The sequence below is a fragment of the Papaver somniferum genome, chromosome 7 (assembly GCF_003573695.1).
Source record: "Papaver somniferum cultivar HN1 chromosome 7, ASM357369v1, whole genome shotgun sequence".
NCBI lineage: Eukaryota > Viridiplantae > Streptophyta > Magnoliopsida > Ranunculales > Papaveraceae > Papaver > Papaver somniferum.
Window position 1 is genome coordinate 248916004 of NC_039364.1, and position 23908 is coordinate 248939911.

Consider the following 23908-nt stretch of genomic DNA (forward strand, 5'->3'; position numbering starts at 1 on the left):
ATAACATGCCAATAATTTATCAAATCGTGATTTCATCATGATAATCAAAAAAATAAATCATCACGTGATGAGAAAATAAATCGCATGATCATCAAGCATCCAGTGTCCGTTTACATTCTAAAAAAATGTTATTTTTCCTAATTACATTCCCAAACTATCAATTGTGTCCGTTTACATTCTTAAAAAATGTAATCTTCCTAATTACATCCCAAACTATCAATTAAATCAAGAAAAAATAAAATTTCAAAAAAACCTGATTAGCTCGGTCATAAATCTGTTTTCCACCAAACTTGATTAGCCCGGTCATGAATCTCTTTTTAGTAAATCTTTGTTGTCGTTGGTGGTTCTGCACAACAGTTGGATTTTTGTTAGTAATCTGTATGAATGATTTAGAACAAAGATTATGATTTGAACATAGCTAATACAAAACAAACAAGCACTCAAAAAACTATGATTTCCAAAAATTATTCTTCTTAATTTGTTTTTTTTCTATGATTAAAAAAACAAAGAAAATGTAAACAAAATCTTTAGATATTATTTTCTTCGTCGAAAAAATATTATTTCATGGTTAATAATTAATTCACGATTTCATCATTAATTCACTATTTCCATAATCTTTATTTCATGGTTACTAATTAATTGCGGCTATTTTGTATGAGATTTTGTTACCTTAACCGGGAATTTTTTACTATTTCGTCATTATATATAATTGTAAAATTTGTCATGATGCTCTCTATATAAAGTGCTGCAACAAGTGCGGGATCTCATCATTCTCCTTATAGTTTTTTTTTCTTTTCCCCACACGGTTAGGGTTTATTGTTTTTGAATTTTAGGGTTTATCATTTTTGCCATTATATTGCAGGTATTTTTGATATTAAGGTTCAATTATTGATGGTGGTTTTTGGTTTACAGGTACTGGACACCTAAAAAAGTCGGGACTTTTTGGCTTTGCTGCAAACTAACATCCGGAGAAATCAGAAATATTTTCAAGGTGATTTTTTTTGCACGATAATATTTTCAAGGTGATTTTTTTTTTTTGCACGATGTTTGTTTTCGATTTTAGATTCCTATTTTTCATTGGTATTTTGATCATTTGATTGTTAAAACCCTGGGTTTTTGTTCTTAATGGAACTTTGAGTTCTTATTTGATTCCAACCAATGATGGCAGGCATGGCGAAAAATCAGCAGATTAGAAAGCTGCAAAAGTATGTTGATGAGGAGATTCAGAATCATGTTTTTTTATAAGCCAATAAGGAATGTGCGCTTATATTTCCCTATGATTTTTTGTGTTTTAGCCCTTCCTGCTTCACTGTTGTTGTTGTTGTTGTGTGATATACCAGATCAGAAAGATTATGATCCTTCGCAGTTATTTTTTTCTTCTTCATGATCGATAAGGTAAGGTCTGTAAGAATGGTTATATCCGTTTTTTGTTGTTGTTGTTGCATGATCTAGCTACCCGATCAGAAAGACTTTGGTTGCAATATCTTTGTAGGAAAAGATATGCTCATATTTTGTGGGCAAAGATATTGCAACAATTAATGTGAATATCCGAAAAATATCACATTAAGATAATATCGATAATAATTATCGCAATCAGAGATATTCCTAAATCAAACTTATGCGAAAAATTTATACTTACCATTCATATTAAATCCGGTTACCATCATTTAAATTCTCATGCCAAATCTATAATTACCATCCATATTAAATCCGGTATGCCAAATTTAGACGGCAACAATATGGTGTTTTGGAAGAAAAAAAAATTCTAGGAGTTTTCTTAATAATTGCTGATTGTTCTTTCACAACTAATCTTATGTTTGTAGAAAACTAAAGCTCCCGTATTTTTTGGATATGGTTTTCTTGATTTTTTTGCAGGGTTATGATGCTTCAAATTTTTCTTGGCTTATTTTAGGGTTTGATCATTTGGTTTGTGATTGAAGAAGCTACAAAAGAAACCAGCTTGAGTGTAATCAATGAAGCCATCTCAAATACAACTGAATTCCGTGAAACTATGAACTCTGTGTTCTTAAAATAAGATGTATGGTCCTTTCCTTTCTTTGGTTTAATTGCTATGTATGTTGATGATTTATTTTGTGTTGATTTTTAGGTGAAGAGAAACTTTTGTTTTCTATATGTACGTTGTTAGTGGGAACAATTATGGTAGTAGTGATTCATGGATCGAGTATAACATAATGAATGAACCAAATACGGATGATGGCCAGGAAACCTTTAGCTTCGAAACACGTTTATCACGCACAACAAACCATTTTGGTTAAATGGTTTAAACATTGATGTGATTTCTTCGTAAGTAATTTTTTCTTCCGTTATCTGCTGAATTTTCTCGGTGGGACTTTTCATTTTGTTGCTCTAAAATTAGGAAATGGATTCACACCTAAATTGCTGATGGTATCCGTTCAAGGACAATGAAAAGCTAAAATCATGAGATCCTGGACGTTAAGAACCCTTTTCAGCAGTGAAAATGGTATTTATGGACGTTGATGTAAGTACTAATTAGCTCAGCTATTACTAATACAATTTTTTACATTGATACAATACTCGAATACTCGAACTGCTTAAACTATCAGGGAAATCAAATACATGCATGAATGAAGCCAAGCATCTAAGACGCAAAATCACAGTGCGATTCTCACATACCAAAATATATTAGTGATAGTACATTTCAACACTGAAGGTGTTAAAGTCCGCGGGCGTCCAACTCAAAATCAATTGGCAATGAGTGGAGCGGCCCTTTCATATTATATTTTAAATTCATTATGCGAAAACTAGGGATGTGGGACTATTTGTTCATTTCACACCCTCTCTCACGTGTAAGGCCAATCACTCGGCCTAACACGTGGACCTACGCACGTGTGGGTATTGGGTGTGTAGGTGACATCGATCACGGTCCACCCCACGTACAGGTCATACGAGTGACCAGTCATTCGGTCACGGGTGTACATGTGACCACTCGGGTCACGACGGCTACTAATTCGGCCTACACCCCGCGTATGGGACCTAGCTATGATATCATGTTAGAATACGGGCATCCAACTCAAAACCTATTGGCAATGAGTGGAGAGGCCCTAAGGGATTATAAACCGCAGGATCTTAGATAACCCAACCATGTGGGACTAATAATCTCAACACGCCCCCTCACGTGTAGCCTCGTTGGGTCTAATACGTGGACAATAAATCGGGTGACGCGGAATAAAGGCGCGGTCAATGACTTGTCGCAAATAGCCTGCTCTGATACCATGTTAAAGTCTGCGGGCATCCAACTCAAAACCAATTCGCAATGAATGGAACGGCCCTTTCATATTATATTTTAAGTTCATTATGCGGAAACTAATGATGTGGGACTATTTGTCCTTTTCACAGAAGGTGAACTGAGATCGTTAAGCACTTGAAATATATGCTCTGCGCCTCTGCCCAATTAAGAGGTTCGATTTCATAAATACAATCTTTGTCCAAATTGAGGTTTGTTTTCAGATGATTTCATGTTTCATAATTTTTATTTGAGTTGGTTTGATTTTGATTTTGATGACATGTTTCTTTATTTTAATTCATAGCTGATGGTACTCTTTGAGAGTCTTCCCTTCTGCCAGTCTACTACCTCTTGATTTGCTTTCGCAGCTGGATTCCGTAGGACCATTGATTTGAATTTACCTTCATCAACATACCATGGCCAAGATTTGATGCTAGGGGATAACATTAGTCTCAATGGTTTAGCCCAGGTTTAGCCCGTTTGGAAGCAAGCAGTCTCGATGCATTTTAAAATTACTCTTTTTTCGGCTTAGACAAGAAAGGGGGATTATCGGCAGCAGCCGGAACAACTAACAACCCATTTCTGGACTTTAAAATTGGTGTTGAGGTATGATTAAAAAAAAATCTAGCCTACTTTTGTGTTAATTTCTTCAAATTTTGATCTCTTGAATATATCATTTGTTATAGGGCCTGTGGCTCATGGATGTGCGGTTCATTAGATAACTAGGTTTTTCCTTTCCTATATATAGAGAACATTGTATGTATGTAATCTATGATGCCTCTTTATCAATAAGAAGTTCTTCTCCTTCTCCATCTCTATCTCTTGCTTTAACCTAATTGATACTACAAAACGTTATCAAGCATGAGCTCTCTCGCCGCCGCAATTTTTATTTTTTTTTTCTTTCTTCGCGTTCTCTTCAATCGGTACCCCAAAAGCCCTGTCATAGACTGTTTATGGGCGCCTGATTTCTTTTACCTTTTTCAATCTTCGGTTAAGAAGGTATGTTTTTCATTTGTATTTTTTTTTCTAAAACTTGTGATGTGATCTATGAGGAATCCGACTACCTAATTGTCTTCCATTTGTTCCCTTGTGTACATCTATATGTGTTGATGATTGACTGAAAATGGTATAATTATTAGTTTTTCTTTTTAATAATCTGGATATGTTATGCTATTTATTTTTGATCACATGACATGTATGATTGATAATCATAAAATTTCGTCTCTTCTTGTTTGGATTTGTTTTTGGATACTTCAAGAAATCTATGCTCCGTTTTGGTTATACATAACTTGTGATTTTGGGTGTGCTTTCTCCTCTGACATGTCTGTTTGATTCACATGGTGCTCATAGTTTTTTTTTTAATTATTTTTTTTTTGTGTCTGCTATAAATGACATAATTGCTCTTCTTTTTGGATGATAAGTACACCTATTCCATAAATATTAATCTTTGATTTGATTCGCCTAATTTTTTTTCTTTTCTGAGAAGTATGTTTTTGTACTGCCAGAGATTAGATCCCAAGTTTTTAATTAAAATTGATTGATATAGTTATACTTGTACCTATCATCATTATGTATGTATGATTGTATTTCATCTACCTGCCTTTGCTAAAAAAAAATAACCATATGATTTGTCCTAAGTGATTTAAGTATATAGTTTGTCCTATTTGATTTGTCCTCTATAGTTTGTCTATGTGATTTTACCGTGATAATTGTTTTCTACCTACATGAACTTTCATGCTTCTTATTAACTATCACATGAGTGTTTGTTTTCTTTCAATATTTTATCAAAAATTTTGGTCATTCTGAGTGTGACGTTTGCTCTGTTTGCAATAAGTCTCTATCATATTAATGTCCATTTTTGCGAAACGTTTTCTTTTAATTTACTGTTCATCTTTTATCCATATTTTAATTTTCTAATAAAAAAAAAACTGAAAAAACTCTGTCATGTACGTTACTGTGCTAATGTTGTGTCTAATTCCTTTATTAGGATGACTGCTTCCTAAAAATAAAATAAAAAATTGTATGTACTGTAATCCTTGGTTACTTTGTCACAAGTATATTTGTTCATTTTTATTTTGGGCTTAGAAGTACTTGAGCACCGTTATTGTCTACTTTATGTGGAAATCATTTTCTTGTGGAAAATGAATATATCCCATATAAACCTTCTACTAGTGACGACGTATCGTCCAAAAGGTGAAGCCATATGCACCTATGTTTCTAAGGAAACATTTTTTCCTCAATTTTTGTTGAAATAAGGAAATTTAAATATTCATGTTGTTTTTCCACGAGCATGAATGTCTACCGGGATGTAATTCACTGGTTAGACTATTGAATTAGAATCAGTAGCTTCAACAAAGTTGTGTTGTAGTCAAAAGCACATGAATCACAACCTTTGCGGAAGGACTCACAAAAAGTGATATGATTCAGATTTATTTTTCTTCCATTTTTTATTCATTCATAATACTAACGAACCAGTATATGTTAAAGTATGCAAACAAGAGACCCACTATTTTTAGTAAGCTAATTCAACCTAAAGTAAGTGGTTGCCATGTGTAGTGAGATTCTCTTGGCCTTTTGAGATAAAGAAATTTCTCAAATTAAGCTAAACGTAGTAAAATTGAAAATGGAAAGACCTCGAAGTAATGAAGTTTAGACGTACCGACTCATATAAAGCATGTGAAAAGGGACATATATATCATGAGACAAAGATGTATTTTCCCCCTGGTAGTAAAGACACCAAAGTACGGGTATCAACTGAATATGGGATGAAGCTAAGATGTAATTCTAAGATCTCACCAGAGAGTTGGGAATGAATCTTCTTACCGGTATTGGTACAAGCAATGCAATGCAGGTACCATAGTAGCGGCCAGTTTCCATAGGAAGGTCATACTTTAGACATCAACTTTAATGACAAGAAGAACTTTTCCTGGTGAATTACTATTTATTTGAACTAGATCCAATGTCCGCACTTATGGAATGAAAAGTACATCATTCCCACGAGACAAATTTCCTATAGTACTTGAGATATATCCGGATGAAAAATATATCATCTCGATGAAACGTAACATATATTCACTCTAAAGTACTTGAGTTGAATTTCACTTTTGTTACTAATAAGGTCACACCACTTATTTGATATCTCAAGGCTCAATGTCCAACATATAGTGGTTTCCCTACCACCAGCTTAAGGAATTTAAACTAGTTGTTGAATTATTTCCTTATAATGTGACTATGAGGATTGGATCATCGAGCGCAACACTGCTCAAATTTTGTTTCCAAGATGGAACAAAGATTAAAAATCACAAAAGCTTTATATGTACCGAGAGCAAATCACCTTGTTAAATTCCAAAGAGACCCACGCAAATGGATATCATATGGAAACTCACAATGATGAGAATGTAATTGATTGCATCTTTTATAGTCTCTAATATATTTGGAAGGAAATATATCTTAGAGAATCTAATGAGTCAATCTAGTGAAATGTAAATCACTATAGTATTTGGATAACTGAACCAATATTGACTCCGACGATGAAATGTTAGGAATTGACTCATACACGCTTTGATATAACCATAAAGGCACTTTGGTTGTGACATGATGCTTTGTTTGGAAAGAAATTATACGTACATCACTGTGTTTGAGTGGAAGAGACAATGGGAAAAAGATTGACAGAATGCGAAGTGACGACGTATCTCTGAATAAGTGTTTTCTAAAGTACTAGATGCACAACCCCCCTTCCCATTATGCTTTAGGTGAAAAAGCATATCACTCATTTTTACAACGTCTTCAGTAAAACAGGATCGAGACCATCCTAAGATGCAAATGGTAAAAATCACATATTAGAAAGAAAACGAGGTGAAATTTAGAAAAATATTCATGCAGAATGCGGACCATTAAAGTGACTTATGGCTCTGGTGAATGTTTTGACATTTTGAACTAGTTATAGTTTCCAAGAAGTTTAGCGTTTGGAAAACTACTAGCACATATTATACATATAAGGGCTCACCACCCCTTGAAAATGCTAGCTAGTGCATATCAAAAGGACTTGATGGTTATTGCATGTTTAATATGATCAATGTAAAGCATCCTATACCCCATGGTCTCGCAAAGGCTATCATCAAAGGTTACAGATGGTGCCTAAGGAATGTTTGTGCGTACAAACCTACCTTTAACTACTTGGGGAATATGCAATATTACACGCATCTTCACTTATTCGTTTTAGACCCACAATTGGTCAACCATTCTTTGCGTACCAGTAACTGGATATAAGCCTGCCATTTTTTTTTGTTCTTACGCAATTTTGGTTGCACTATATATGTGCCCTTACGAATCCACATCGTACTATGATGGGTCATCAAAATGATTAAGTGACTATGTTGGACAAGAATTTCCAACAATTATCCGCATTTTTAAAACCTTTGGCAGGAGATTTCTTACCGCTAGATTTGCGGTTTGTCATTTTAATGAGACAGTCTTCCCGTCTGTAGATGGTGGATTTTCGACAAAGGCTAAATTCGTAAACTCATAATTATACGAAACTCTGATTCAAAAATCGGACGTGAGTATCGAGACACGAGTCTCTCATCGAATTCTCAACAGAGAGTACTTTCTCTCAGAGTGCATGTAGATATGAAGTCTCACGACTGGAAAACGGCATATCTCATGAATACTGAATACTTTCAGTGATTATTTCTATATAGCATCACGTGATGGACGGCTCCTAGACAGCTTGCTCTGCTAGTATAGAGCGATAACGTCTTCAGGAACAAACAACGAGTTTACCCTGACTATATAAAAGATATGACTTACCGACAAGATCATATCGGGATGATTAATGCTCCTAGACAGCTTGCTCTGCTACTATAGAGCCACAAAGTTAATTATTACTAATTGCAATCGCTCCTATTCCATGGTCGAATCCACGACTGGTCCCATGGAATGACAATAACAATTGTTCTGATTCTATGATCGAATCCACATCTTGATCTCATAGAATAACAATAACTATATTATCTCATTACTCCGATTTCATGATCGAATCCACAACTGGTCTCATAAATGGTAATAGATAAACCTTAATTACTCCGATTCTATGGTCTAATCTACGATCCCATGGAATGGTAATGCTCACTTTATTATTCTGAATTCGTAGTCGAACCCTCAGCTGATCCTATGAATTAATAATAAACATCTTATTACTCAGTTTTGTGAATTATTCTCCACTGAATTCCACAATTAGTAATAAATAACCAACAACCGGGTGTCTGAGCTACCTCTAAGTAAGCCCCGATTCGAATGGTGAAGGTGTATTCAACGATGATACACTAACAGTCATCGCACGAACGAGTATTTCAAAAATACAACAAAACGATGAACCTATGCAAAATAGAGAAGAAAATAGTAAATAATTAAAAATATTGACCAGGGTGCTGGGAGCACGGACACACGACCGACCGACCGTGTCGTGGTCAATCCCACGCCAGTTTTATATTTTTAATGCATTTTTATTATTTTCCATGATTTGATGAAAATCCTCTCATTTTATCGAATCTCCTTCGTCTCGAGGAAACTCCTCGGTTTCATGGTACTTCCATAAATCCATAAAAAATAATATAAAATTAAGGAAATGAGTGTGGGGCGGGCCAACCGGCCCCACACCCACGGTTCTTTATTATTTTATTATTATTATTATTTCTCTAATTTCATGAAAAAAAATCCTTGATTTCATGGTATTTTTGCACAAATCATCAAATAATAATAAAATAATATAAATTATGAAAACTCGTGGGACCGGGCCTTGGCTGGCCAGCCATGTCCTAGTCGGTCCCACACGCCCCTTTATTTTATTATTTTATTATTAGTTTTCCTTGAATTCATCAAATTCCTTGATTTCATGGTATTTCTCTCAAATTAGGAAAAATTCACTCAAATCATCAAAATACCTAAAAAATATTAAAAAAAATTATGAAAACTCGTGGGACCGGGCCCAAGCCGGCCGGCCATGCCTCCACGGTCCCACACGCCCTTGTTTTTATTATCTTAATATTTTTTGCTTCCATGAACTCATGAAAACTCCTTCAGTTCATGGAAACTCCCAAAATTCATCAAATTTCTCAAAATTCATGAATTTTTCATAAAATCATCAAAATATTATAAAATTAAGAAAAAGGTACCACGGGACCGTGGTCACGACCGGCCGACCATGCCTTGACCACGGCGGTCCCACGCCTCCTCATTCCTTATTTTATAAATATTTTCATCATCTCATGGTGTTTTCCTTAGTTTCGTCGAAACCCTAATTTTGGCATATTTTCTCAAATGGATGCTCAATTGCACGCCAGAAAATATCAAAATTTTCAGGACTGCGATGCGGATGCCTTGGGGACACGAGCACGCTATCTTGACCGACCAAGATTGACTCTTTGGCTCACGGAAGCTAGTCCCATCAATTTTCACAGTTTTGACCTAATTTCCACAATTGCTCGTATTAGGTCCAAAACTCTCCCAAACACTTTGGATTTTCATGAAGTGATCGTCAGGCAGTCACGGGACAACCCAGGGCCGGTTTCATGACTCCATGGTCGGTCCCTCTCCTCGTCATAATTAATTAGGTTTTCTCACCTAAGGCTCAGACGAGTATTTTTGAATAAATGATTAAGCCAGCATTTAATCATTCTTTCACCAACAAATCGTCAACTCTTCAGGAGTTCTTCGTATTTGCTCACATGAGCATATGGACACTACATGGTTGATCCACGGTCCCATGTAGTCGCTCCCTCCTTCGTCACATGGTTTAAATTCTGATGAACCATGAATTGATCATCAATTGATCGAATTAGGGTTTCTGAATCCAAGGATCATCATTCCAGATTCTAACCTTAATAATTTTATGACGACCTCATGGTCATTAATTTTATTAATTATGCTCGGTTCAACGACCAGTATTCTAATTAATATTTTTGGTACGCTGCCAATAATCCATCAGACGAGCAACACATGCTCAGACGATCAAATATTCAACAATTCATCACATGAGCAACACTTGCTCAGATAAATATTTGTTCAAACCAAGGAATATTGGTTCAACAATATTCAACGATCCACGAATGAGCAATACTTGCTCACTTCATCATAAGAACTATACCTCTGTCTCATGACATGTTCAATTCACGAGTTTCAGAACATCATGTTCAACTCAGCAACTACATGGACTCATCGTCCCATCAAACCACGAAGTCATCAATTGACTAACAAACCACGAGACGTCAATCGTGTCACTTGGGGGGATATCATTTAGGGTTTTGGTCTGGCGGTCTACGGCACGTGTGTTCAAACACACGATGGAATGTGAGCAAGTCGTGCAATCAGTTAAAGGAATTCACGAGGTAGTGGGTGGAAAATCGACCAAGTCTCCACACGTTGAGCAACTGGTTTCAAACACGATCTCCACTTCCCCACTCCTTGATTCCATCAACTGTCACACTTCATGGAATCATGGTGTCTACAATTCCAGCAATATAAATAAGTCTTTGAATCATGATTGAATCATCATCAGTATCATCAATCTCACGTCAAACTGACAACACGAGATCATCAACTCATCAATTGAGCAACTACTCTCAATTGAGCAATTTCAATCACTCAGAGCTTATATATTTGGAATTCACACACCCACAATCTTTGTTTACCACCGATTCCAGACATTTCTCAGATTCTCTCCTACAGATCAACCCATCCTCTCTTGTGACCGAATTTCCTCTGGAATGGTCATTGTCTTGATTTAGGCCGGAGTACTACAGATTTATCTCTAGAATCTAAAGCACCCCCTTTGCAGCGGTGCATCTGTGTGAGGTTTAACATTTCGCTCGGTTCGAGGAGTCTCCTCCGTACGGTCGTCTCCTCAATTCCTTAAAAACCAGCAAATCGTTTTTCCCCATCTACAGATTGGCGACCACAGTGGGAGGTCATTCTCTCGGTTGCAATCTCACAATTTCACAAGATGGTTGATCTCAGGTCAGGTTCAGTTACAAATCCTAACACAAACCGTGCTAGCACTAGCAACAACAATTATCAGAATATCCCTGAGACAATTCCGACTTCCAACACTGATGGTGGTGACACTACTCCTCCTCACGCCGAAGGTCATCCACTGTCCGGACGACACCCTGAAGAAGTCAGAGGAGATCCACCGCCTACCATTGCTGATCTTATCAAAGCACAGGAGACTCTTGCAAAGAACCAGACTGACATGGCTGCTACACAGAAGGAGCTGTGTAATTATCTCAAAACTCTTACTGACAAGATGTCAGAGAAGACTCAAGAGAAGGGAAAGGAGAAATCCTCGGACGACGGTCCTGAAGTAATTCCAATCCATACAGTAGAAGACGACGAAGTCCACAAAACTGCTGCCGACAACTCATCAGCGAAGGGATCACCGAATTTCATCACTCGCGAGGATCTGGAGCACCTCTTAGAGAACCATGGAAAAGGCAAGACATCGCATGACCATCGTCATCAACCTCCTTATCCTGCTTCTACGCAGAGGATTCCACTCCCCAAAGGTTACGTTTCTCCAACTTTCACCTTGTATGATGGAACTGGCAATGCTCGGGAACATGTCTCTCGTTTTCTCGAAGCCTTGGGAGAACATGAACATAATCATGTCGTCCGTCTCAAGGAATTCTCAAAATCTCTGAAAGGCAGGGCATACACCTGGTATAACATCATCACACCAGGGACCATCAACAATTGGGGAGAAATGGTTAACGCATTTTACAGGAAATACTTCTTCGTGTCAGAACAAGTCACCCTCTCCGACCTTGGAAGAATGTTTCAGAGGGTCAGTGAAAATCCCAATGATTATGTGAAAAGGTTCAGAGTCCAAGCCCTGGATTGTCATGACCCAAACGTCACGGAGCAACAACTGGTGGACTTGTGCATCAATGGCATGCTCCCGGTCTACAGGGCCTTGCTAGAAAACCTTCGATTCCAGACTTTCTCAGAGCTTCACGAAGCTGCGAAGAGGTCGGAACCACTGCACCCGCTCTTTTGGAAAGAGCAAAGTCACAAAGACTGAAGATTCAAAAGACACTCGAGGAAGCAGGCGTCTGATCAACAAGCAGTATAACCTGCAACCTTCAACAAATGCTGTCGCGGAAGGGAGTAAGCGAAAAGCAGAACCACAACACAAGCAGACTTCCTCCACCCCTTCAAAGACACACAAGAAGGAGAATTCGAAAATCCCTCCTCAGCATACGGAAGATCCAAAGCACCTGATTTTCCCTGTTCAATAAGAAGTTAATGAACTACTCGATGCCTGGATTCAAGACGGCGCAATCAAATTGCCTTATGTCAAGAAGGAACCAACTGAAGAGGCCATGGAAAATCCTCGGTATTGCCGCTTCCATAGATACGTCAGCCATCCCACGAGTGATTGCAAAATTTTGAAGCGCATATTCAAAGAAAAGGTCGAATCAGGAGAGCTCAACCTGGGGACTGAGGGGGTGCACAAAAACCCCTCCCAGTCAGAACTTTTACCATCTCCGAACCTCCTGTCAAGGAAACGGTCCAATCTCTGATCGAACATGTCTGCGAGCTTTGTATCTTTCGAAAGCTCAAAGGAAAGACATGTTTGCTGCACTGAACCACATCGTGTCCGGAAGACGTCCGCTGATCCAAGAGACCACCACCGGACCTTCAGCCACCGACACAGAAATGTATGACTGGGGACTGCTCACCACAGTGCACATTAAAGGAAATGAGTTCAAGAGGGCGTTCGTCGATGTTGGTACCCGTCAACATCATCCCTTTGAAAACTCTCAGATGCTGGTATTACTCGACGGGAAGCCACCCACGCTCCCATAGCAATCAGGGACCACGAAGGAATCTCCAGAACGCATACGGCTTCATCACTCTCAAAGTTACGGAAAGATGATCTGCACTGAGGCCAAGTTTTTCATAATCCGGGAAGACCCTGGATACGACATGGTCCTTGGAGAGAACTTGGATTCATGCTGAAGGACAACGATGCCTTCAACACATCCTGTCATCGACAAGGATTCCGAGTCGGAAGACGAAGCAGAGGACGCACCACCGTTTGAGCATCTGGAAGAAGTAAAAACTCTGATGGGACTTACGCAGGAACTTGGAGAAATCCGCACACCTTTGTCAGAAGGTTTCGAGCTCAGGCAAGTCTTATTCCTCCTCTTGCTCCAATATTACCAATGTTCAAATACGCTACTATGGTCCAGGGACTTCTCCCCATGAATAATTTAGCAGTCATCAAAAGCTACGAGTGGGTAACTTCACCTCAGCAATATTACACTCAATGGTTGGGTTCAGAACTTCTTCAAATCGGTCACTCCATCGAGAGGTTTATTGCTGAAGACTTGGCTAAGCATGATCAACACTATGCTGGATACTCTCTTCCGCGCGAGTGTCCATACGGGCCACAATCGAGGAATTCCATCAAACAGGGAATTCCGAATCAGCGGAAGATATTCAAGGCACGATCGACCAAGCCTAACAAGTTTCATGAAGGGGACCTGGTTCTCAAAGCAGTTCAGCGCGGTCTTCATTCTACAAGGAACTCCAATTGGGAAGGACCATTCATGGTCGCTGAGTCCGTGGCCGGAGGATACTACAAATTGACCAACACAGATGGCAGAACCCTACCAGTAATTCACGAAAATTGGCTCAAGGCGTTTATCTGAAATTATTGGACATTTAAGGTATTGGGCGTTTGAAGCACTCATGGGTTGGGATTTAACATTTAGGATTTTCTTTCATTTGTATTTCAATTCCTCCAAAACATTTGCAATACTTGCAATCAGTATTTGAATTCAGCAATTTATCAAAATTCAGTTCATATTTCGTAAAAGAAAATCTCTATCAAATCTACAAGAAAATCCTAACCATCAGTCAATCCAAAACCATCTAAATATCAAAACCCAAGTATAAACCTCACATCTCTCAGAAGTTCAGAAGTTCAAGAGATCAGCAAGAAAAGGCTTTCGCTCATCAGCATCCTTCAAGATTTGCAAAGCCGCCCTCCCTTGTTCAACTCCTCGGTCAGCTTGGCAATCTTGTCCTCCTTCTCCTTCACAGCATCATTGGAAAGGAGTATATCTGGAGTCACGGTATTCCTGGGTCTCGTATGCATATCACTCACGACACGCAAGATAACGCCTACTTGCATGGTTAAAGCATAAGCACGCCCAGGGTTCCTGTCAACGATCATGTGGCCAAACTTCTTCCATATCTCTACAAGCGTGCATATCCAATGGGAACGCTGAATCCACCGACCAGTTCATGATACGGGAGTGAAGTGTTAAAGGGAGGATCGAAAGCAACCCCTGCAGTTGGATATTCATACACTATTATACGGTTCTCAGTCACTGGAGTGGCTTCCACGACCAAAGCAACAGTTCCTTCGGTATTCTCCGCTGCTATCTCGGTTTCTTCTATCACTGAGGCAACAACCATCTGGTTTCCATAACATCAGTACGACCTTCTCATGGCCTGAAGTGCAGGGATGGTTGTCTCTTCATCAATAACTTCGGAAGGGTTAGAGTTATCATCGTTGGCTCCAGTATCCTCAACTTCGGTATTTAGCACCTAATACGAAGATTACATGAGGTTAGAGTCACGAAGCCAAAGGAGATTATGAAACACAGTATCCAGCAAGGCAAATCATCAAGTTCATCATACTACATTCAAGGCACGAGCAAATAACATGAAAGTCATGAAAACACATTTTACGATGAGTCCGTCTGAAGAAACTGAACTCTGCCTGTACTAGGAGACGAACTGGGAGCAATATCAAGGAATCTGAGGATGGGTCATATTCCATTCTCTTCGTATGGATGTCCTCTATGACATGTCAAAATTTCATGAATCCATGAACGAGCGAGTAGATGTGGCCAAAATATCAAGTGATGCGCAATCTGAAAAAGTTCTGGAAGTCTCCTGGAAGTTTACTATTTCGCCTTTTTCAGGCTCTGAACGTGCTCAAAACTTAAAAATTCTTTTAAAGCTTGGAAATTTTCCGGGCTTGAATTTCACATGCAGATCATCAAAATCCGACTCCGGACGAAGATTCTACAGCGTTTTACTAAAAGCTGGGTTCTGAATTTTCTGACGACGAAATTCGACTAAGTTTTCATATATTCACATGGGTTCTCATTCATTCATTCACAAGTAAGCACTTTTATACTTCTATGAAGAATATACAGGATATATACTTACTTGAGGAGTCTCCAAAGTGTCCAAGGGGTTGGAATTGTCCACATCAACGACAAGAGGAACATCACTTCCATCCGGCTCCGAATCTTGGGAATTACCTCCATTCCCATTCCCAGAGGATGATTGAGTTCCAGAATTCTCCATCTCCATGACGACATCCTCCTGTACACGTCCTTTACAATCAATATTTTCATCTATGAAGCACCACATTTGAACATGTGAAGAAATACTTACAGTTTCTTCGTCACTCAAATCAGCGATTGCTTGTTCAGTAGCAGAAAATTGAAGACCTTCAAGACGATGGAGTAAAATTCTGCAACAAAATTAACAACATTGGCTTCATGATTCTAATGTTAATAGCAATGAAAGTCACGGTGAGAAATATTGGGAACTCACCAAAGCACCAACTGGGGACTTTACGGTATTGGGTAACACTTATAACCTTTATGCCTGCCTTCTCCGCCATGAATAACCGCCTCAGTCTCTGAGAAATCTACACCGATTCGAGGTCGTATATTACGACCGTCCTGTGGTGAAATCCAGTAATGTAATCAGAATACAGTTCTTATAATTTCGTGAAGATTATATGAAGAAACATACCTGAGAGCATCCTGGAGACGACTTTCGTTTATCACCAGAAAGATACTTCAATCTTGGTCGACTGGAAATCATCTCAGCCGAAGGAAGATCCTTGAATGGAGGTCTGGGAAATCTTACAAAGCCACGCAAACGCCCAAGTTGCTGATCCCAGAATTCTACATAACCTGGGGTTACATAGGCGAATCTATCAGAACCAGGAAACCTAGTAGCTACTCCCATCCACGTGAGTATGATCCAAATGAGTCCTGAGTTGCTCAACTGATGGCTTCCTTCTCCGTATGGTTGGAACACACTGATCCATACCCATTTGTCGAGCTGCTCTATCAATGTTATACTCCTCCACTGAAAGCTCTCCAAACGTGACTGATAGCAAATGACCAGGAGTGCAACTCAACATGAAAGATCTTTCGCCATCACTCAGATGCGCACCAGACGTCAAACTCGTGCCTTCTCCAGTATTGAAAGTCATCGGCTGAGAAACATAATCAGGGACTGACACCCACGGGCGAAAATTGAACTCAGATTCTTCATCTAACACATCAATAAACGTATTTTAGAACGAGGTGCTTGGTGGACCAACGCATGATCCTAGCATTATCTTTCTCAGGGAAAGTATGGCGCGCATCAGTATTCGGTCCTTGCAGATCATCACGTGGAGTAGGTGCATAATTCTTAAAATGCTCCCACATCAAAGCTTGAAGAAACATCGTGTTGGCATAACACTCAATCTTCATAGAGCCGTTCGATACACTGGAGTCTATAATCAAGGAGTCCAGGTTATAATACAAGGAGCCTAAGAATAAACTACCTATCGGAAGTTTCTCACCTTGAGCCATCTTAATAGCAAGGGGAATCACAAAAGGCTTCAACAAGTTTCCACTGTCTTCAAAAACGTCTATGGACAACCATAAACATAAGAAAGCAGCAATGGGTAACATACCGTCAATGGGTTTATCAGAAACCTCGTCTTTGGGCCACCAGTGTGTCAACCAGGAAGCATAGCATCCTTTACTACCAGCCTTATTCACTTTATCCATTGCAGCTGTCAAGACATGAGATCCGGCGGTCTCTTCATCTGAAAGATCCCCAGGAAGATTGCCCGTGATCGGGAGATGCATCAGAGCCGCCACGTCTTCCAAGGTAATGGTAAATTCTCCCCATCTACATATGAAAGTGTGAGTGGGAATGCACCAGCGAGCAAACAAAGACACAATACCACTTGCGTCATGATAAATGAACAACTCTCCAGAAGCTTGAATAGATCTCGTCACCTGCGCCTGGTCGAGTATAGTCCTCACATGAGGAAAACCCAACATATGCCTCGCCCAGCCGGAAAATTTCTCCAAAGGTCGTCGAGAAAGCTTAAACTTTATGATTGATGGGGCGAAGACCCCTCGTTCAAGACAAAATCGAATCACTGTCTTAGGAGTCACCAATTTCTTATGAGTAACAGTTCTGGGATTTATCAAAAGACGATACACTGGGGATTTCAAATGTTGCTCAGCTCCTGGGATATCTTTTTCAAAGAATGCATCATCTATGTTCGGGACATTCTTAATCCCAGGGATTTCGTATTTGTCTCCCCCAACGGAAGTTTCATCCATGCATGTCTCATCTATGGAGATGCCATCATCAACGCGCATCTCTTCCCTCGAGGCGTCGTCAGCTTGGGAATTGGACATCTTTGCTAAGTAGCTGAAAAGGTTCACACTACATTCTACTTCAGTATGCCGTCCAGATATAAATCCAGGAAATACGAGCAAAAATGGTAACTCTTAACTCTTACCTTTTATACTTCCACTAACAATAGTGATAGTAATGCTAGAGTTAACACCCCAAAATCGTTCGTCTCTTCGAAAACTGCAAAAACGAACGAAACTTTATTTAATTTCCGAAACTGATTTTTCATGAAATCACGGACACAATTTTCATAATGTGAACATTCACACAACTGACCTATGAAGTTTACAACAATAAAGTATTTCATCATAAATATATTGTCTATCTTCGAAGGTTCCTCAAAACCCACGTTTCTGGTTTTTTTTCGAAAAAGCAGCCATTAATGCAACTTGCATACATAAACTCTCGAGGATTTTATTTAATGAAAAAAAACTCATGAAAATAAAATATATCATCATATTTTGCACAATACATGTCACGGCTGCATATACATATATATATAAAAAAAAAAAAAAAATTCCTTCGTATCGTCGTTATTTGTCTTTAAAACGAAGGTTTATTTCAAAAAATATTGTGAAAGCTCACATCTCATACATATGATAAAAGTTTTGTATTTACATGAAAGCTCATAAGCAAAATTTTATCACTGCACACAAGTTCATCATACATATTTTCCTTCGTGTCATCATTATTTGTCTTTAAAACGAAGGATTTTTCCAATTTCATGAAAATTCACTTCTTTTATGATGAAACCTTGGTATACATGAAAGCTCATACACTGAGTTTTATCACTGGACCTAGGTTCATATTTAAAAAAAATCTCTCCTAAATCAGGGATTATAATTAGTTTTCAAAACTAACGATCGAACGAACATACGTTTTCAAAAACGATGGTTTTTTCATAAAACTCACACTAATATACACACATGTATATAACTTCATCATGATAAAAACATGAATAATTCATGAGGGTCATAAACATCAGCAAAAAAAAAACGTACTTGGGAGCGCCGACCGGAAATTGGCCGACGGCGGCAACGACAGCGACCGACGGCGGCAGGTGGTGGTCCGGCGGCGGCGGCGGGAAAACTATCCTTCCCTGGCGTGAAGGTGCTGGTCGTGTGTGAGTAAAAAAAAAAGAGGATTAATCCCTTTTATATCAATTTTATTTCCAAAACCTAACTTTCTAAGGATTTCCTTATTAGGCCCGACCCGCGAATCCTAACCGACCACGGACTCGTCATCCAAACCAGCGGTTCAACACCAATTCATGCTCATCAAACGATGCTTCAATCATGACATTGAAGCCTTCATCAAGTCTTGGTTTGCTCATGCTCTCTAAATCCGGTAACGTCTCAACTTACGACTAAGTTTAATTACTGGTATTATTATTTATGGCCGGAAAATCACCATTTAATGTTGACTGAGGAACACAGCTTTCCTCAGTAAGCAGGTTATTTCTATATAGCATCACGTGATGGACGGCTCCTAGACAGCTTGCTCTGCTAGTATAGAGCGATAACGTCTTCAGGAACAAACAACGAGTTTACCCTGACTATATAAAAGATATGACTTACCGACAAGATCATATCGGGATGATTAATGCTCCTAGACAGCTTGCTCTGCTAGTATAGAGCCACAAAGTTAATTATTCCTAATTATAATCGCTCTTATTCCATGGTCGAATCCACCACTGGTCCCATGGAATGACAATAACAATTGTTCTGATTCTATGATCGAATCCACAGCTTGATCTCATAGAATAACAATAATTATATTATCTCATTACTCCGATTTCATGATCGAATCCACAACTGGTCTCATAAATGGTAATAGATAAACCTTAATTACTCTGATTCTATGGTCGAATCTACGATCCCATGGAATGGTAATGCTCACTTTATTATTCTGAATTCGTAGTCGAACCCTCAGCTAATCCTATGAATTAATAATAAACATCTTATAACTCAGTTTTGTGAATTATTCTCCACTGAATTCCACAATTAGTAATAAATAATCAACAACCGGGCGTCTGAGCTACCTCTAAGTAAGCCCCGATTCGAATGGTGAAGGTGTATTCAACGATGATACACTAACAGTCACCGCACGAACGAGTATTTCAAAAATACAACAAAACGATGAACCTATGCAAAATAGAGAAGAAAATAGTAAATAATTAAAAATATTGACCAGGATGCTGGGAGCACGGACACACGACCGACCGACCGTGTCGTGGTCAATCCCACGCCAATTTTATATTTTTAATGCATTTTTATTATTTTACATGATTTGATGAAAATCCTCTCATTTTATCAAATCTCCTTCGTCTCGAGGAAACTCCTCGGTTTCATGGTACTTCCATAAATCCATAAAAAATAATATAAAATTAAGGAAAGGAGTGTGGGGCCTGACCATCGGCCAAACGGCCATGCCTTAGTCCCAACCGGCCCCACACCCACGGTTCCTTATTATTTTATTATTATTATTATTATTTCTCTAATTTCATGAAAAACTCCTTGATTTCGTGGTATTTTTGCACAAATCATCAAATAATAATAAAATAATATAAATTATGAAAAAACTCCACCCACACGCCCCTTTATTTTATTATTATTTTTCCTTGAATTCATCAAATTCCTTGATTTCATGGTATTTCTCTCAAATTAGGAAAAATTCCCTCAAATCATCAAAATACCTAAAAAATATTAAAAAAAATTATGAAAACTTGTGGGACCGGGCCCAAGCCGGCCGGCCATGCCTCCACGGTCCCACATGCCCTTGTTTTTATTATCTTAATATTTTTTGCTTCCATGAACTCATGAAAACTCCTTCAGTTCATGGAAACTCCCAAAATTCATCAAATTTCTCAAAATTCATGAATTTTTCATAAAATCATCAAAATATTATAAAATTAAAGAAAAGGCACCACGGGACCGTAGTCACGACCGGCCGACCATGCCTTGACCACGGCGGTCCCACGCCTCCTCATTCCTTATTTTATAAATATTTTCATCATCTCATGGTGTTTTCCTCAGTTTCGTTGAAACCCTAATTTTGGCATATTTTCTCGAATGGATGCTCAATTGCACGCCAGAAAATATCAAAATTCTCAGGACTGAGATGCGGATACCTTGGGGACACGAGCACGCTATCTTGACCGACCAAGATTGAATCTTTGGCTCATGGAAGCTAGTCTCATCAATTTTCACAGTTTTGACCTAATTTGCACAATAGCTCATATTAGGTCCAAAACTCTCCCAAACACTTTGGATTTTCATGAAATGATCGTCAGGCAGTCACGGGAAAACCCAGGGCCGGTTTCATGACTCCATGGTCGGTCCCTCGCCTCGTCATAATTAATTAGGTTTTCTCACCTAAGGCTCAGACGAGTATTTTTGAATAAATGATTAAGCCAGCATTTAATCATTCTTTCACCAACAAATCGTCAACTCTTCAGGAGTTCTTCGTATTTGCTCACGTGAGCATATGGAAACTACATGGTTGATCCACGGTCCCATATAGTCGCTCCCTCCTTCGTCCCATGGTTTAAATTCTGACGAACCATGAATTGATCATCAATTGATCGAATTAGGGTTTCTGAATCCAAGGATCATCATTCCAGATTCTAACCTTAATAATTTTATGACGACTTCATGGTCATTAATTTTATTAATTATGCTCGGTTCAACGACCAGTATTCTAATTAATATTTTTGGTACGCTGCCAATAATCCATCATACGAGCAACACATGCTCAGACGATCAAATATTCAACAATTCATCACATGAGAAACACTTGCTCAGATGATAAATATTTGTTCAAACCAAGGAATATTGGTTCAACGATCCACCGGATGAGCAATACTTGCTCACGTCATCGTAAAAACTATACCTCTGTCTCATGACATGTTCAATTCACGAGTTTCAGAACATCATGTTCAACTCAGCAACTACATGGACTCATCGTCCCATCAAACCACGAAGTCATCAATTGACTAACAAACCACGAGACGTCAATCGTGTCACTTGGGGGGATATCATTTAGGGTTTTGGTCTGGCGGTCTACGGCACGTGTGTTCAAACACACGATGGAATGTGAGCAAGTCGTGCAATCAGTTAAAGGAATTCACGAGGTAGTGGGTGGAAAATCGACCAAGTCTCCACACGTTGAGCAACTGGTTTCAAACATGATCTCCACTTCCCCACTCCTTGATTCCATCAACTGTCACACTTCATGGAATCATGGTGTCTACAATTCCAACAATATAAATAAGCCTCTGAAGCATGATTGAATTAGCATCATCAGTATCATCAATATCACGTCTCATCGACAACACGAGATCATCAACTCATCAATTGAGCAACTACTCTCAATTGAGCAATTTCAATCACTCAGAACTTATCTATTTGGAATTCGCACACCCACAATCTTTGATTACCATCGATTCCACACATTTCTCAGCTTCCCTCCTACAGATCAACCCATCCTCTCTTGTGACCGAATTTACTCTGGAACGGTCATTGTCTTGATTTAGTCCGGAGTACTACAGATTGATCTCTCGAATCTAAAGCACCCCCTTTGCAGCGGTGCATCTGTGTGAGGTTTAACATTTCGCTCGGTTCGAGGAGTCTCCCCCATACGGTCGTCTCCTCAATTCCTTAAAAACCAACAAATCGTTTTTCCCCATCTACACCGTCGTTTAGGGGAGATAAGAAAAATTATTTTCTAAGGGAACGACAGGAATTTTCGTGGTGTTTTCCCACTGTGTCTCATATTGATTCTAGTACTCCACAAATGTAATGTGAAGTGACAAAGAATAATCGATTTTCAGAATGTACACCGATGTCGCTAAAGTGATGAGATCACACATACCAGCTGCAAACCTACCTGCAAGGTTACGAATCCTCAAGACGGGATATACACCATAGACTAAGGTGTTGGAACTACACTTAGTGGAAGTGTGGTTGAGGTCGTGGCTCCATAAAGGAAGATGGAGAGACCACCAGGTTCGATCAATGATCACCTAGAAAGGAAGTAGATGAGTAAGGCACAACCTATAATTTGTATCATTAATGAAATCATCTCATTTGATTGTCTCTGACTATGTCCATGAATCAATACTGGAGGACGCTCCGAAATTCTAAATGATTCTAGAGAACAATGAAATCCTGACGGATTATGAGAATGCACATGAGTCAATGAAAGGATCATGCGTAAACAGTGATGATATAATACATAAATAGTTGCTCCAGAAGCAAAGCATAATGAGATCGAACCATGCTTTATTTTGATTAATTTCAAATAAATAACATATTTGGCCTACACAATCCAGGTAGAACTTAGTTCTTTGGCAAATATACGGGTATTTGGTGTGGTAGTGCTAACCAACCAAGTGTAAATCCTATTGAACATACATGATTAATTTGTCACAAAGCATAATGAGAATAAAGAAGTCTTAAAGGATAAAGACTCGCCTTGTGGCGCGAGGTTTCTCACAAAGCTCTGGAATTGTTCTCATGTAATGAACTTCATAGTTTTCTACTACTCAGTTAGCTTGGTAATTTCAAAAGGACTTGAAATGCAGCATATGTATGTGGTTGTTACGTATCTCTGAAAGAATCAAGAGATATAAGATATTTATAAAAGTACTTGATAGACTTTTGTTACCCAAATCAAGTGACTCTAAACCACAGAGTGCATTTACAGTTAGATAGAACGCTCACTTATAGATAGAAACAATCAGGCGGATGTGGTATACCCGTCTAAGTGACTATTTGATTTGGAGGGGATAGACAAGTAAGTTATTTTCATTGCGTATTCACAAGAAAGTTCCTGATTTGGAATTGTAGTTATCTATGTCGATGGTACAGACATGATGGGTACTCTTGATGTAATAAGAGACCTTAGAAGTTATTTGAAATCCGAATTTGAGATGAAAAATCTGGGGAAAGCTCGATCGAATACTGAGCTTGTGGTATATTATTCCACCAGTTTGCATTTGTCTAAAGTTTTCAGGCAATTTAACAAGGACATGCATCCTGCTAGCACCCCCATGATTAGTCGAGATTCAAATGTACATAAATAACCAATTCTTCTAAAGGAAGATGATGAAATTGTGTC

The 23908-nt window shown here is 38.7% G+C and overlaps 1 long non-coding RNA gene across 5 annotated transcripts; it reads left to right on the forward strand.

Moving 5' to 3' along the window:
- Positions 1-677: 677 nt before the first annotated feature.
- Positions 678-4070, forward strand: LOC113293617. Of its 5 annotated transcripts, none has more exons than XR_003332398.1 (8): positions 678-805; positions 913-991; positions 1169-1395; positions 1876-2038; positions 2108-2500; positions 3379-3440; positions 3570-3871; positions 3952-4070. It is a non-coding gene; the product is annotated as an uncharacterized LOC113293617 (long non-coding RNA). The 5 variants fall into 5 exon arrangements; XR_003332400.1 differs by having other exon boundaries at positions 2378-2500; XR_003332399.1 differs by having other exon boundaries at positions 913-1022; positions 1876-2500.
- The last annotated feature ends 19838 nt before the right edge of the window (positions 4071-23908 follow it).